This window comes from Lycium barbarum, chromosome 1, assembly GCF_019175385.1.
Source record: "Lycium barbarum isolate Lr01 chromosome 1, ASM1917538v2, whole genome shotgun sequence".
NCBI lineage: Eukaryota > Viridiplantae > Streptophyta > Magnoliopsida > Solanales > Solanaceae > Lycium > Lycium barbarum.
Genome location: NC_083337.1, coordinates 45213 through 58100, shown reverse-complemented (window position 1 = coordinate 58100; position 12888 = coordinate 45213).

Below are 12888 nucleotides of genomic sequence, written 5' to 3'. Positions count from 1 at the left end.
AATGCAAAATGAAGCGAGTTCAACAATAACGAAGACATGGGTATCCACCACCAGCCTGTTTGTGATGGACATGTCGATTTTTAGGGCATTCAGACTCCGACGACAGGATTCCAAATAACCCGTGTGCTAATACCCACCGAAAGTGCCAAAAATCATGAATTTGGGTTTCTGGCTCATAAATGCAAAATGAAGCGAGTTCAACAATAACGAAGACATGGGTATCCACCACCAGCCTGTTTGTGATGGACATGTCGATTTTTAGGGCATTCAGACTCCGACGACAGGATTCCAAATAACCCGTGTGCTAATACCCACCGAAAGTGCCAAAAATCATGAATTTGGGTTTCTGGCTCATAAATGCAAAATGAAGCGAGTTCAACAATAACGAAGACATGGGAATCAACCACCAGCCTGTTTGTGATGGACATGTCGATTTTTAGGGCATTCAGACTTCGACGACAGGATTCCAAATAACCCGTGTGCTAATACCCACCGAAAGTGCCAAAAATCATGAACTTGGGTTTCTGGATCATAAATGCAAAATGAAGCGAGTTCAACAATAACGAAGACATGGGAATCCACCACCAGCCTGTTTGTGATGGACATGTCGATTTTTAGGGCATTCAGATTCTGACCACAGGATTCCAAATAACCCGTGTGCTAATACCCACCGAAAGTGCCAAAAATCATGAATTTGGGTTTCTGGCTCATAAATGCAAAATGAAGCGAGTTCAACAATAACGAAGACATGGGAATCAACCACCAGCCTGTTTGTGATGGACATGTCGATTTTTAGGGCATTCAGACTTCGACGACAGGATTCCAAATAACCCGTGTGCTAATACCCACCGAAAGTGCCAAAAATCATGAATTTGGGTTTCTGGCTCATAAATGCAAAATGAAGCGAGTTCAACAATAACGAAGACATGGGAATCCACCACCAGCCTGTTTGTGATGGACATGTCGATTTTTAGGGCATTCAGACTTCGACGACAGGATTCCAAATAACCCGTGTGCTAATACCCACCGAAAGTGCCAAAAATCATGAATTTGGGTTTCTGGCTGATAAATGCAAAATGAAGCGAGTTCAACAATAACGAAGACATGGGAATCAACCACCAGCCTGTTTGTGATGGACATGTCGATTTTTAGGGCATTCAGACTCCGACGACAGGATTCCAAATAACCCGTGTGCTAATACCCACCGAAAGTGCCAAAAATCATGAATTTGGGTTTCTGGCTCATAAATGCAAAATGAAGCGAGTTCAACAATAACGAAGACATGGGAATCAACCACCAGCCTGTTTGTGATGGACATGTCGATTTTTAGGGCATTCAGACTTCGACGACAGGATTCCAAATAACCCGTGTGCTAATACCCACCGAAAGTGCCAAAAATCATGAATTTGGGTTTCTGGATCATAAATGCAAAATGAAGCGAGTTCAACAATAACGAAGACATGGGAATCAACCACCAGCCTGTTTGTGATGGACATGTCGATTTTTAGGGCATTCAGACTCCGACGACAGGATTCCAAATAACCCGTGTGCTAATACCCACCGAAAGTGCCAAAAATCATGAATTTGGGTTTCTCGCTCATAAATGCAAAATGAAGCGAGTTCAACAATAACGAAGACATGGGAATCAACCACCAGCCTGTTTGTGATGGACATGTCGATTTTTAGGGCATTCAGACTTCGACGACAGGATTCCAAATAACCCGTGTGCTAATACCCACCGAAAGTGCCAAAAATCATGAATTTGGGTTTCTGGATCATAAATGCAAAATGAAGCGAGTTCAACAATAACGAAGACATGGGAATCAACCACCAGCCTGTTTGTCATGGACATGTCGATTTTTAGGGCATTCAGACTTCGACGACAGGATTCCAAATAACCCGTGTGCTAATACCCACCGAAAGTGCCAAAAATCATGAATTTGGGTTTCTGGATCATAAATGCAAAATGAAGCGAGTTCAACAATAACGAAGACATGGGTATCCACCACCAGCCTGTTTGTGATGGACATGTCGATTTTTAGGGCATTCAGACTTCGACGACAGGATTCCAAATAACCCGTGTGCTAATACCCACCGAAAGTGCCAAAAATCATGAATTTGGGTTTCTGGATCATAAATGCAAAATGAAGCGAGTTCAACAATAACGAAGACATGGGAATCAACCACCAGCCTGTTTGTGATGGACATGTCGATTTTTAGGGCATTCAGACTTCGACGACAGGATTCCAAATAACCCGTGTGCTAATACCCACCGAAAGTGCCAAAAATCATGAATTTGGGTTTCTGGCTCATAAATGCAAAATGAAGCGAGTTCAACAATAACGAAGACATGGGAATCAACCACCAGCCTGTTTGTCATGGACATGTCGATTTTTAGGGCATTCAGACTTCGACGACAGGATTCCAAATAACCCGTGTGCTAATACCCACCGAAAGTGCCAAAAATCATGAATTTGGGTTTCTGGCTCATAAATGCAAAATGAAGCGAGTTCAACAATAACGAAGACATGGGTAATCAACCACCAGCCTGTTTGTGATGGACATGTCGATTTTTAGGGCATTCAGACTTCGACGACAGGATTCCAAATAACCCGTGTGCTAATACCCACCGAAAGTGCCAAAAATCATGAATTTGGGTTTCTGGCTCATAAATGCAAAATGAAGCGAGTTCAACAATAACGAAGACATGGGAATCAACCACCAGCCTGTTTGTGATGGACATGTCGATTTTTAGGGCATTCAGACTCCGACGACAGGATTCCAAATAACCCGTGTGCTAATACCCACCGAAAGTGCCAAAAATCATGAATTTGGGTTTCTGGCTCATAAATGCAAAATGAAGCGAGTTCAACAATAACGAAGACATGGGTAATCCACCACCAGCCTGTTTGTCATGGACATGTCGATTTTTAGGGCATTCAGACTTCGACGACAGGATTCCAAATAACCCGTGTGCTAATACCCACCGAAAGTGCCAAAAATCATGAACTTGGGTTTCTGGATCATAAATGCAAAATGAAGCGAGTTCAACAATAACGAAGACATGGGTATCCACCACCAGCCTGTTTGTGATGGACATGTCGATTTTTAGGGCATTCAGACTCCGACGACAGGATTCCAAATAACCCGTGTGCTAATACCCACCGAAAGTGCCAAAAATCATGAATTTGGGTTTCTGGCTCATAAATGCAAAATGAAGCGAGTTCAACAATAACGAAGACATGGGTATCCACCACCAGCCTGTTTGTGATGGACATGTCGATTTTTAGGGCATTCAGACTTCGACGACAGGATTCCAAATAACCCGTGTGCTAATACCCACCGAAAGTGCCAAAAATCATGAATTTGGGTTTCTGGCTCATAAATGCAAAATGAAGCGAGTTCAACAATAACGAAGACATGGGTATCCACCACCAGCCTGTTTGTGATGGACATGTCAATTTTTAGGGCATTCAGACTTCGACGACAGGATTCCAAATAACCCGTGTGCTAATACCCACCGAAAGTGCCAAAAATCATGAATTTGGGTTTCTGGCTCATAAATGCAAAATGAAGCGAGTTCAACAATAACGAAGATCATGGGTATCCACCACCAGCCTGTTTGTGATGGACATGTCGATTTTTAGGGCATTCAGACTCCGACGACAGGATTCCAAATAACCCGTGTGCTAATACCCACCGAAAGTGCCAAAAATCATGAATTTGGGTTTCTGGCTCATAAATGCAAAATGAAGCGAGTTCAACAATAACGAAGACATGGGTATCCACCACCAGCCTGTTTGTGATGGACATGTCGATTTTTAGGGCATTCAGACTTCGACGACAGGATTCCAAATAACCCGTGTGCTAATACCCACCGAAAGTGCCAAAAATCATGAATTTGGGTTTCTGGCTCATAAATGCAAAATGAAGCGAGTTCAACAATAACGAAGACATGGGTATCCACCACCAGCCTGTTTGTGATGGACATGTCGATTTTTAGGGCATTCAGACTTCCGACGACAGGATTCCAAATAACCCGTGTGCTAATACCCACCGAAAGTGCCAAAAATCATGAATTTGGGTTTCTGGCTCATAAATGCAAAATGAAGCGAGTTCAACAATAACGAAGATCATGGGTATCCACCACCAGCCTGTTTGTGATGGACATGTCTATTTTTAGGGCATTCAGACTCCGACGACAGGATTCCAAATAACCCGTGTGCTAATACCCACCGAAAGTGCCAAAAATCATGAATTTGGGTTTCTGGCTCGATAAATGCAAAATGAAGCGAGTTCAACAATAACGAAGATCATGGGAATCCACCACCAGCCTGTTTGTGATGGACATGTCGATTTTTAGGGCATTCAGACTTCGACGACAGGATTCCAAATAACCCGTGTGCTAATACCCACCGAAAGTGCCAAAAATCATGAATTTGGGTTTCTGGCTCATAAATGCAAAATGAAGCGAGTTCAACAATAACGAAGACATGGGTATCCACCACCAGCCTGTTTGTGATGGACATGTCAATTTTTAGGGCATTCAGACTTCGACGACAGGATTCCAAATAACCCGTGTGCTAATACCCACCGAAAGTGCCAAAAATCATGAATTTGGGTTTCTGGCTCATAAATGCAAAATGAAGCGAGTTCAACAATAACGAAGACATGGGTATCCACCACCAGCCTGTTTGTGATGGACATGTCGATTTTTAGGGCATTCAGACTCCGACGACAGGATTCCAAATAACCCGTGTGCTAATACCCACCGAAAGTGCCAAAAATCATGAATTTGGGTTTCTGGATCATAAATGCAAAATGAAGCGAGTTCAACAATAACGAAGACATGGGTATCAACCACCAGCCTGTTTGTGATGGACATGTCGATTTTAGGGCATTCAGACTTCGACGACAGGATTCCAAATAACCCGTGTGCTAATACCCACCGAAAGTGCCAAAAATCATGAACTTGGGTTTCTGGATCATAAATGCAAAATGAAGCGAGTTCAACAATAACGAAGACATGGGTATCCACCACCAGCCTGTTTGTGATGGACATGTCAATTTTTAGGGCATTCAGACTCCGACGACAGGATTCCAAATAACCCGTGTGCTAATACCCACCGAAAGTCCTAAAAATTATGAATTTGGGTTTCTCGCTCATAAATGCAAAATGAAGCGAGATCAAAAATAACGAAGTCATGGGTATCCACCACCAGCCTATTTGTGATGGACATGTCGATTTTTAGGGCATTCAGACTCCGACTACAGGATTCCAAATAACCCGTGTGCTAATACCCACCGAAAGTGCCAAAAATCATGAATTTGGGTTTCTGGATCATAAATGCAAAATGAAGCGAGTTCAACAATAACGAAGACATGGGTATCCACCACCAGCCTGTTTGTGATGGACATGTCGATTTTTAGGGCATTCAGACTTCCGACGACAGGATTCCAAATAACCCGTGTGCTAATACCCACCGAAAGTGCCAAAAATCATGAATTTGGGTTTCTGGCTCATAAATGCAAAATGAAGCGAGTTCAACAATAACGAAGACATGGGTATCCACCACCAGCCTGTTTGTGATGGACATGTCGATTTTTAGGGCATTCAGACTCCGACGACAGGATTCCAAATAACCCGTGTGCTAATACCCACCGAAAGTGCAAAAATCATGAATTTGGGTTTCTGCTCATAAATGCAAAATGAAGCGAGTTCAACAATAACGAAGATCATGGGTATCCACCACCAGCCTGTTTGTGATGGACATGTCGATTTTTAGGGCATTCAGACTCCGACGACAGGATTCCAAATAACCCGTGTGCTAATACCCACCGAAAGTGCCAAAAATCAGGAATTTGGGTTTGTCGCTCATAAATGCAAAATGAAGCGAGTTCAACAATAACGAAGACATGGGTATCCACCACCAGCCTGTTTGTGATGGACATGTCAATTTTTAGGGCATTCAGACTTCGACGACAGGATTCCAAATAACCCGTGTGCTAATACCCACCGAAAGTGCCAAAAATCCTGAATTTGGGTTTCTGGATCATAAATGCAAAATGAAATGAGTTCAAAAATAACGAAGATATGGGTATCCACCACCAGCCTGTTTGTGATGGACATGTCGATTTTTAGGGCATTCAGACTCCGACGACAGGATTCCAAATAACCCGTGTGCTAATACCCATCGAAAGTGTCAAAAATCTTGAATTTGGGTTTCTGGCCGATACATGCAAAATGAAGCGAGTTCAACAATAACGAAGACATGGGAATCAACCACTAGCCTTTTTGTCATGGACATGTCGATTTTTAGGGTATTCAGACTTCGACGACAGGATTCCAAATAACCCGTGTGCTAATACCCACCGAAAGTGCCAAAAATCAGGAATTTGGGTTTGTCGCTCATAAATGCAAAATGAAGCGAGTTCAACAATAACGAAGACATGGGTATCCACCACCAGCCTGTTTGTGATGGACATGTCAATTTTTAGGGCATTCAGACTCCGACGACAGGATTCCAAATAACCCGTGTGCTAATACCCACCGAAAGTCCTAAAAATTATGAATTTGGGTTTCTCGCTCGTAAATGCAAAATGAAGCGAGATCAAAAATAACGAAGTCATGGGCATCCACCACCAGCCTATTTGTGATGGACATGTCGATTTTTAGGGCATTCAGACTCCGACTACAGGATTCCAAATAACCCGTGTGCTAATACCCACCGAAAGTGCCAAAAATCATGAATTTGGGTTTCTGGATCATAAATGCAAAATGAAGCGAGTTCAACAATAACGAAGACATGGGAATCAACCACCAGCCTGTTTGTGCATGGACATGTCGATTTTTAGGGCATTCAGACTTCGACGACAGGATTCCAAATAACCCGTGTGCTAATACCCACCGAAAGTGCCAAAAATCATGAATTTGGGTTTCTGGATCATAAATGCAAAATGAAGCGAGTTCAACAATAACGAAGACATGGGAATCAACCACCAGCCTGTTTGTCATGGACATGTCGATTTTTAGGGCATTCAGACTTCGACGACAGGATTCCAAATAACCCGTGTGCTAATACCCACCGAAAGTGCCAAAATTCATGAATTTGGGTTTCTCGCTCATAAATGCAAAATGAAGCGAGTTCAACAATAACGAAGACATGGGTATCCACCACCAGCCTGTTTGTGATGGACATGTCGATTTTTAGGGCATTCAGACTCCGACGACAGGATTCCAAATAACCCGTGTGCTAATACCCACCGAAAGTGCCAAAAATCATGAATTTGGGTTTCTGGCTCATAAATGCAAAATGAAGTGAGTTCAAAAATAACGAAGATATGGGTATCCACCACCAGCCTGTTTGTGATGGACATGTCGATTTTTAGGGCATTCAGACTCCGACTACAGGATTCCAAATAACCCGTGTGCTAATACCCACCGAAAGTGCCAAAAATCATGAATTTGGGTTTCTGGATCATAAATGCAAAATGAAGCGAGTTCAACAATAACGAAGACATGGGAATCAACCACCAGCCTGTTTGTGATGGACATGTCGATTTTTAGGGCATTCAGACTTCCGACGACAGGATTCCAAATAACCCGTGTGCTAATACCCACCGAAAGTGCCAAAAATCATGAATTTGGGTTTCTGGATCATAAATGCAAAATGAAGCGAGTTCAACAATAACGAAGACATGGGTATCCACCACCAGCCTGTTTGTGATGGACATGTCGATTTTTAGGGCATTCAGATTCTGACCACAGGATTCCAAATAACCCGTGTGCTAATACCCACCGAAAGTGCCAAAAATCATGAATTTGGGTTTCTGGTTCATAAATGCAAAATGAAGCGAGTTCAACAATAACGAAGACATGGGTATCCACCACCAGCCTGTTTGTGATGGACATGTCGATTTTTAGGGCATTCAGACTCCGACGACAGGATTCCAAATAACCCGTGTGCTAATACCCACCGAAAGTGCCAAAAATCATGAATTTGGGTTTCTGGCTCATAAATGCAAAATGAAGCGAGTTCAACAATAACGAAGACATGGGAATCCACCACCAGCCTGTTTGTGATGGACATGTCGATTTTTAGGGCATTCAGACTCCGACCACAGGATTCCAAATAACCCGTGTGCTAATACCCACCGAAAGTGCCAAAAATCATGAATTTGGGTTTCTGGCTCATAAATGCAAAATGAAGCGAGTTCAACAATAACGAAGACATGGGAATCACCACCAGCCTGTTTGTGATGGACATGTCGATTTTTAGGGCATTCAGACTTCGACGACAGGATTCCAAATAACCCGTGTGCTAATACCCACCGAAAGTGCCAAAAATCATGAATTTGGGTTTCTGGCTCATAAATGCAAAATGAAGCGAGTTCAACAATAACGAAGACATGGGTATCCACCACCAGCCTGTTTGTGATGGACATGTCGATTTTTAGGGCATTCAGACTCCGACGACAGGATTCCAAATAACCCGTGTGCTAATACCCACCGAAAGTGCCAAAAATCATGAATTTGGGTTTCTGGCTCATAAATGCAAAATGAAGCGAGTTCAACAATAACGAAGATCATGGGTATCCACCACCAGCCTGTTTGTGATGGACATGTCGATTTTTAGGGCATTCAGACTCCGACGACAGGATTCCAAATAACCCGTGTGCTAATACCCACCGAAAGTGCCAAAAATCATGAATTTGGGTTTCTGGCTCATAAATGCAAAATGAAGCGAGTTCAACAATAACGAAGACATGGGAATCAACCACCAGCCTGTTTGTGATGGACATGTCGATTTTTAGGGCATTCAGACTTCGACGACAGGATTCCAAATAACCCGTGTGCTAATACCCACCGAAAGTGCCAAAAATCATGAATTTGGGTTTCTGGATCATAAATGCAAAATGAAGCGAGTTCAACAATAACGAAGACATGGGAATCACCACCAGCCTGTTTGTGATGGACATGTCGATTTTTAGGGCATTCAGACTTCGATGACAGGATTCCAAATAACCCGTGTGCTAATACCCACCGAAAGTGCCAAAAATCATGAATTTGGGTTTCTGGCTCATAAATGCAAAATGAAGCGAGTTCAACAATAACGAAGACATGGGTAATCAACCACCAGCCTGTTTGTGATGGACATGTCAATTTTTAGGGCATTCAGACTACGACGACAGGATTCCAAATAACCCGTGTGCTAATACCCACCGAAAGTGCCAAAAATCATGAATTTGGGTTTCTGGCTCATAAATGCAAAATGAAGCGAGTTCAACAATAACGAAGACATGGGTATCCACCACCAGCCTGTTTGTGATGGACATGTCGATTTTTAGGGCATTCAGACTTCGACGACAGGATTCCAAATAACCCGTGTGCTAATACCCACCGAAAGTGCCAAAAATCATGAATTTGGGTTTCTCGCTCATAAATGCAAAATGAAGCGAGTTCAACAATAACGAAGACATGGGAATCAACCACCAGCCTGTTTGTGATGGACATGTCGATTTTTAGGGCATTCAGACTCCGACGACAGGATTCCAAATAACCCGTGTGCTAATACCCACCGAAAGTGCCAAAACTCATGAATTTGGGTTTCTGGCTCATAAATGCAAAATGAAGCGAGTTCAACAATAACGAAGACATGGGAATCCACCACCAGCCTGTTTGTGATGGACATGTCGATTTTTAGGGCATTCAGACTTCGACGACAGGATTCCAAATAACCCGTGTGCTAATACCCACCGAAAGTGCCAAAAATCATGAATTTGGGTTTCTGGATCATAAATGCAAAATGAAGCGAGTTCAACAATAACGAAGACATGGGAATCAACCACCAGCCTGTTTGTGATGGACATGTCGATTTTTAGGGCATTCAGACTTCGACGACAGGATTCCAAATAACCCGTGTGCTAATACCCACCGAAAGTGCCAAAAATCATGAATTTGGGTTTCTGGCTCATAAATGCAAAATGAAGCGAGTTCAACAATAACGAAGACATGGGAATCAACCACCAGCCTGTTTGTGATGGACATGTCGATTTTTAGGGCATTCAGACTTCGACGACAGGATTCCAAATAACCCGTGTGCTAATACCCACCGAAAGTGCCAAAAATCATGAATTTGGGTTTCTGGCTCATAAATGCAAAATGAAGCGAGTTCAACAATAACGAAGACATGGGTATCCACCACCAGCCTGTTTGTGATGGACATGTCGATTTTTAGGGCATTCAGACTTCGACGACAGGATTCCAAATAACCCGTGTGCTAATACCCACCGAAAGTGCCAAAAATCATGAATTTAGGTTTCTGGCTCATAAATGCAAAATGAAGCGAGTTCAACAATAACGAAGATCATGGGTATCCACCACCAGCCTGTTTGTGATGGACATGTCGATTTTTAGGGCATTCAGACTTCCGACGACAGGATTCCAAATAACCCGTGTGCTAATACCCACCGAAAGTGCCAAAATTCATGAATTTGGGTTTCTGGATCATAAATGCAAAATGAAGCGAGTTCAACAATAACGAAGACATGGGTATCCACCACCAGCCTGTTTGTGATGGACATGTCGATTTTTAGGGCATTCAGACTTCGACGACAGGATTCCAAATAACCCGTGTGCTAATACCCACCGAAAGTGCCAAAAATCATGAATTTGGGTTTCTGGATCATAAATGCAAAATGAAGCGAGTTCAACAATAACGAAGACATGGGCATCCACCACCAGCCTATTTGTGATGGACATGTCGATTTTTAGGGCATTCAGACTTCGACGACAGGATTCCAAATAACCCGTGTGCTAATACCCACCGAAAGTGCCAAAAATCATGAACTTGGGTTTCTGGATCATAAATGCAAAATGAAGCGAGTTCAACAATAACGAAGACATGGGAATCCACCACCAGCCTGTTTGTGATGGACATGTCGATTTTTAGGGCATTCAGACTCCGACGACAGGATTCCAAATAACCCGTGTGCTAATACCCACCGAAAGTGCCAAAAATCATGAATTTGGGTTTCTGGCTCATAAATGCAAAATGAAGCGAGTTCAACAATAACGAAGACATGGGTATCCACCACCAGCCTGTTTGTGATGGACATGTCGATTTTTAGGGCATTCAGACTTCCGACGACAGGATTCCAAATAACCCGTGTGCTAATACCCACCGAAAGTGCCAAAAATCATGAATTTGGGTTTCTGCTCATAAATGCAAAATGAAGCGAGTTCAACAATAACGAAGACATGGGTATCCACCACCAGCCTGTTTGTGATGGACATGTCGATTTTTAGGGCATTCAGACTTCGACGACAGGATTCCAAATAACCCGTGTGCTAATACCCACCGAAAGTGCCAAAAATCATGAATTTGGGTTTCTGGCTCATAAATGCAAAATGAAGCGAGTTCAACAATAACGAAGACATGGGTATCCACCACCAGCCTGTTTGTGATGGACATGTCGATTTTTAGGGCATTCAGACTTCCGACGACAGGATTCCAAATAACCCGTGTGCTAATACCCACCGAAAGTGCCAAAAATCATGAATTTGGGTTTCTGGCTCATAAATGCAAAATGAAGCGAGTTCAACAATAACGAAGACATGGGTATCCACCACCAGCCTGTTTGTGATGGACATGTCGATTTTTAGGGCATTCAGACTCCGACGACAGGATTCCAAATAACCCGTGTGCTAATACCCACCGAAAGTGCCAAAAATCATGAATTTGGGTTTCTGGCTCATAAATGCAAAATGAAGCGAGTTCAACAATAACGAAGACATGGGTATCCACCACCAGCCTGTTTGTGATGGACATGTCCATTTTTAGGGCATTCAGACTTCGACGACAGGATTCCAAATAACCCGTGTGCTAATACCCATCGAAAGTGTCAAAAATCATGAATTTGGGTTTCTGGCTCATAAATGCAAAATGAAGCGAGTTCAACAATAACGAAGACATGGGTATCCACCACCAGCCTGTTTGTGATGGACATGTCGATTTTTAGGGCATTCAGACTCCGACGACAGGATTCCAAATAACCCGTGTGCTAATACCCACCGAAAGTGCCAAAAATCATGAATTTGGGTTTCTGGCTCATAAATGCAAAATGAAGCGAGTTCAACAATAACGAAGACATGGGAATCAACCACCAGCCTGTTTGTGATGGACATGTCGATTTTTAGGGCATTCAGAATTCGACGACAGGATTCCAAATAACCCGTGTGCTAATACCCACCGAAAGTGCCAAAAATCATGAATTTGGGTTTCTGGCTCATAAATGCAAAATGAAGCGAGTTCAACAATAACGAAGACATGGGTATCCACCACCAGCCTGTTTGTGATGGACATGTCGATTTTTAGGGCATTCAGACTCCGACGACAGGATTCCAAATAACCCGTGTGCTAATACCCACCGAAAGTGCCAAAAATCATGAATTTGGGTTTCTGGATCATAAATGCAAAATGAAGCGAGTTCAACAATAACGAAGACATGGGTATCCACCACCAGCCTGTTTGTGATGGACATGTCGATTTTTAGGGCATTCAGACTCCGACGACAGGATTCCAAATAACCCGTGTGCTAATACCCACCGAAAGTGCCAAAAATCATGAATTTGGGTTTCTGGCTCATAAATGCAAAATGAAGCGAGTTCAACAATAACGAAGATCATGGGTATCCACCACCAGCCTGTTTGTGATGGACATGTCGATTTTTAGGGCATTCAGACTCGACGACAGGATTCCAAATAACCCGTGTGCTAATACCCACCGAAAGTGCCAAAAATCATGAATTTGGGTTTCTGGCTCATAAATGCAAAATGAAGCGAGTTCAACAATAACGAAGACATGGGAATCAACCACCAGCCTGTTT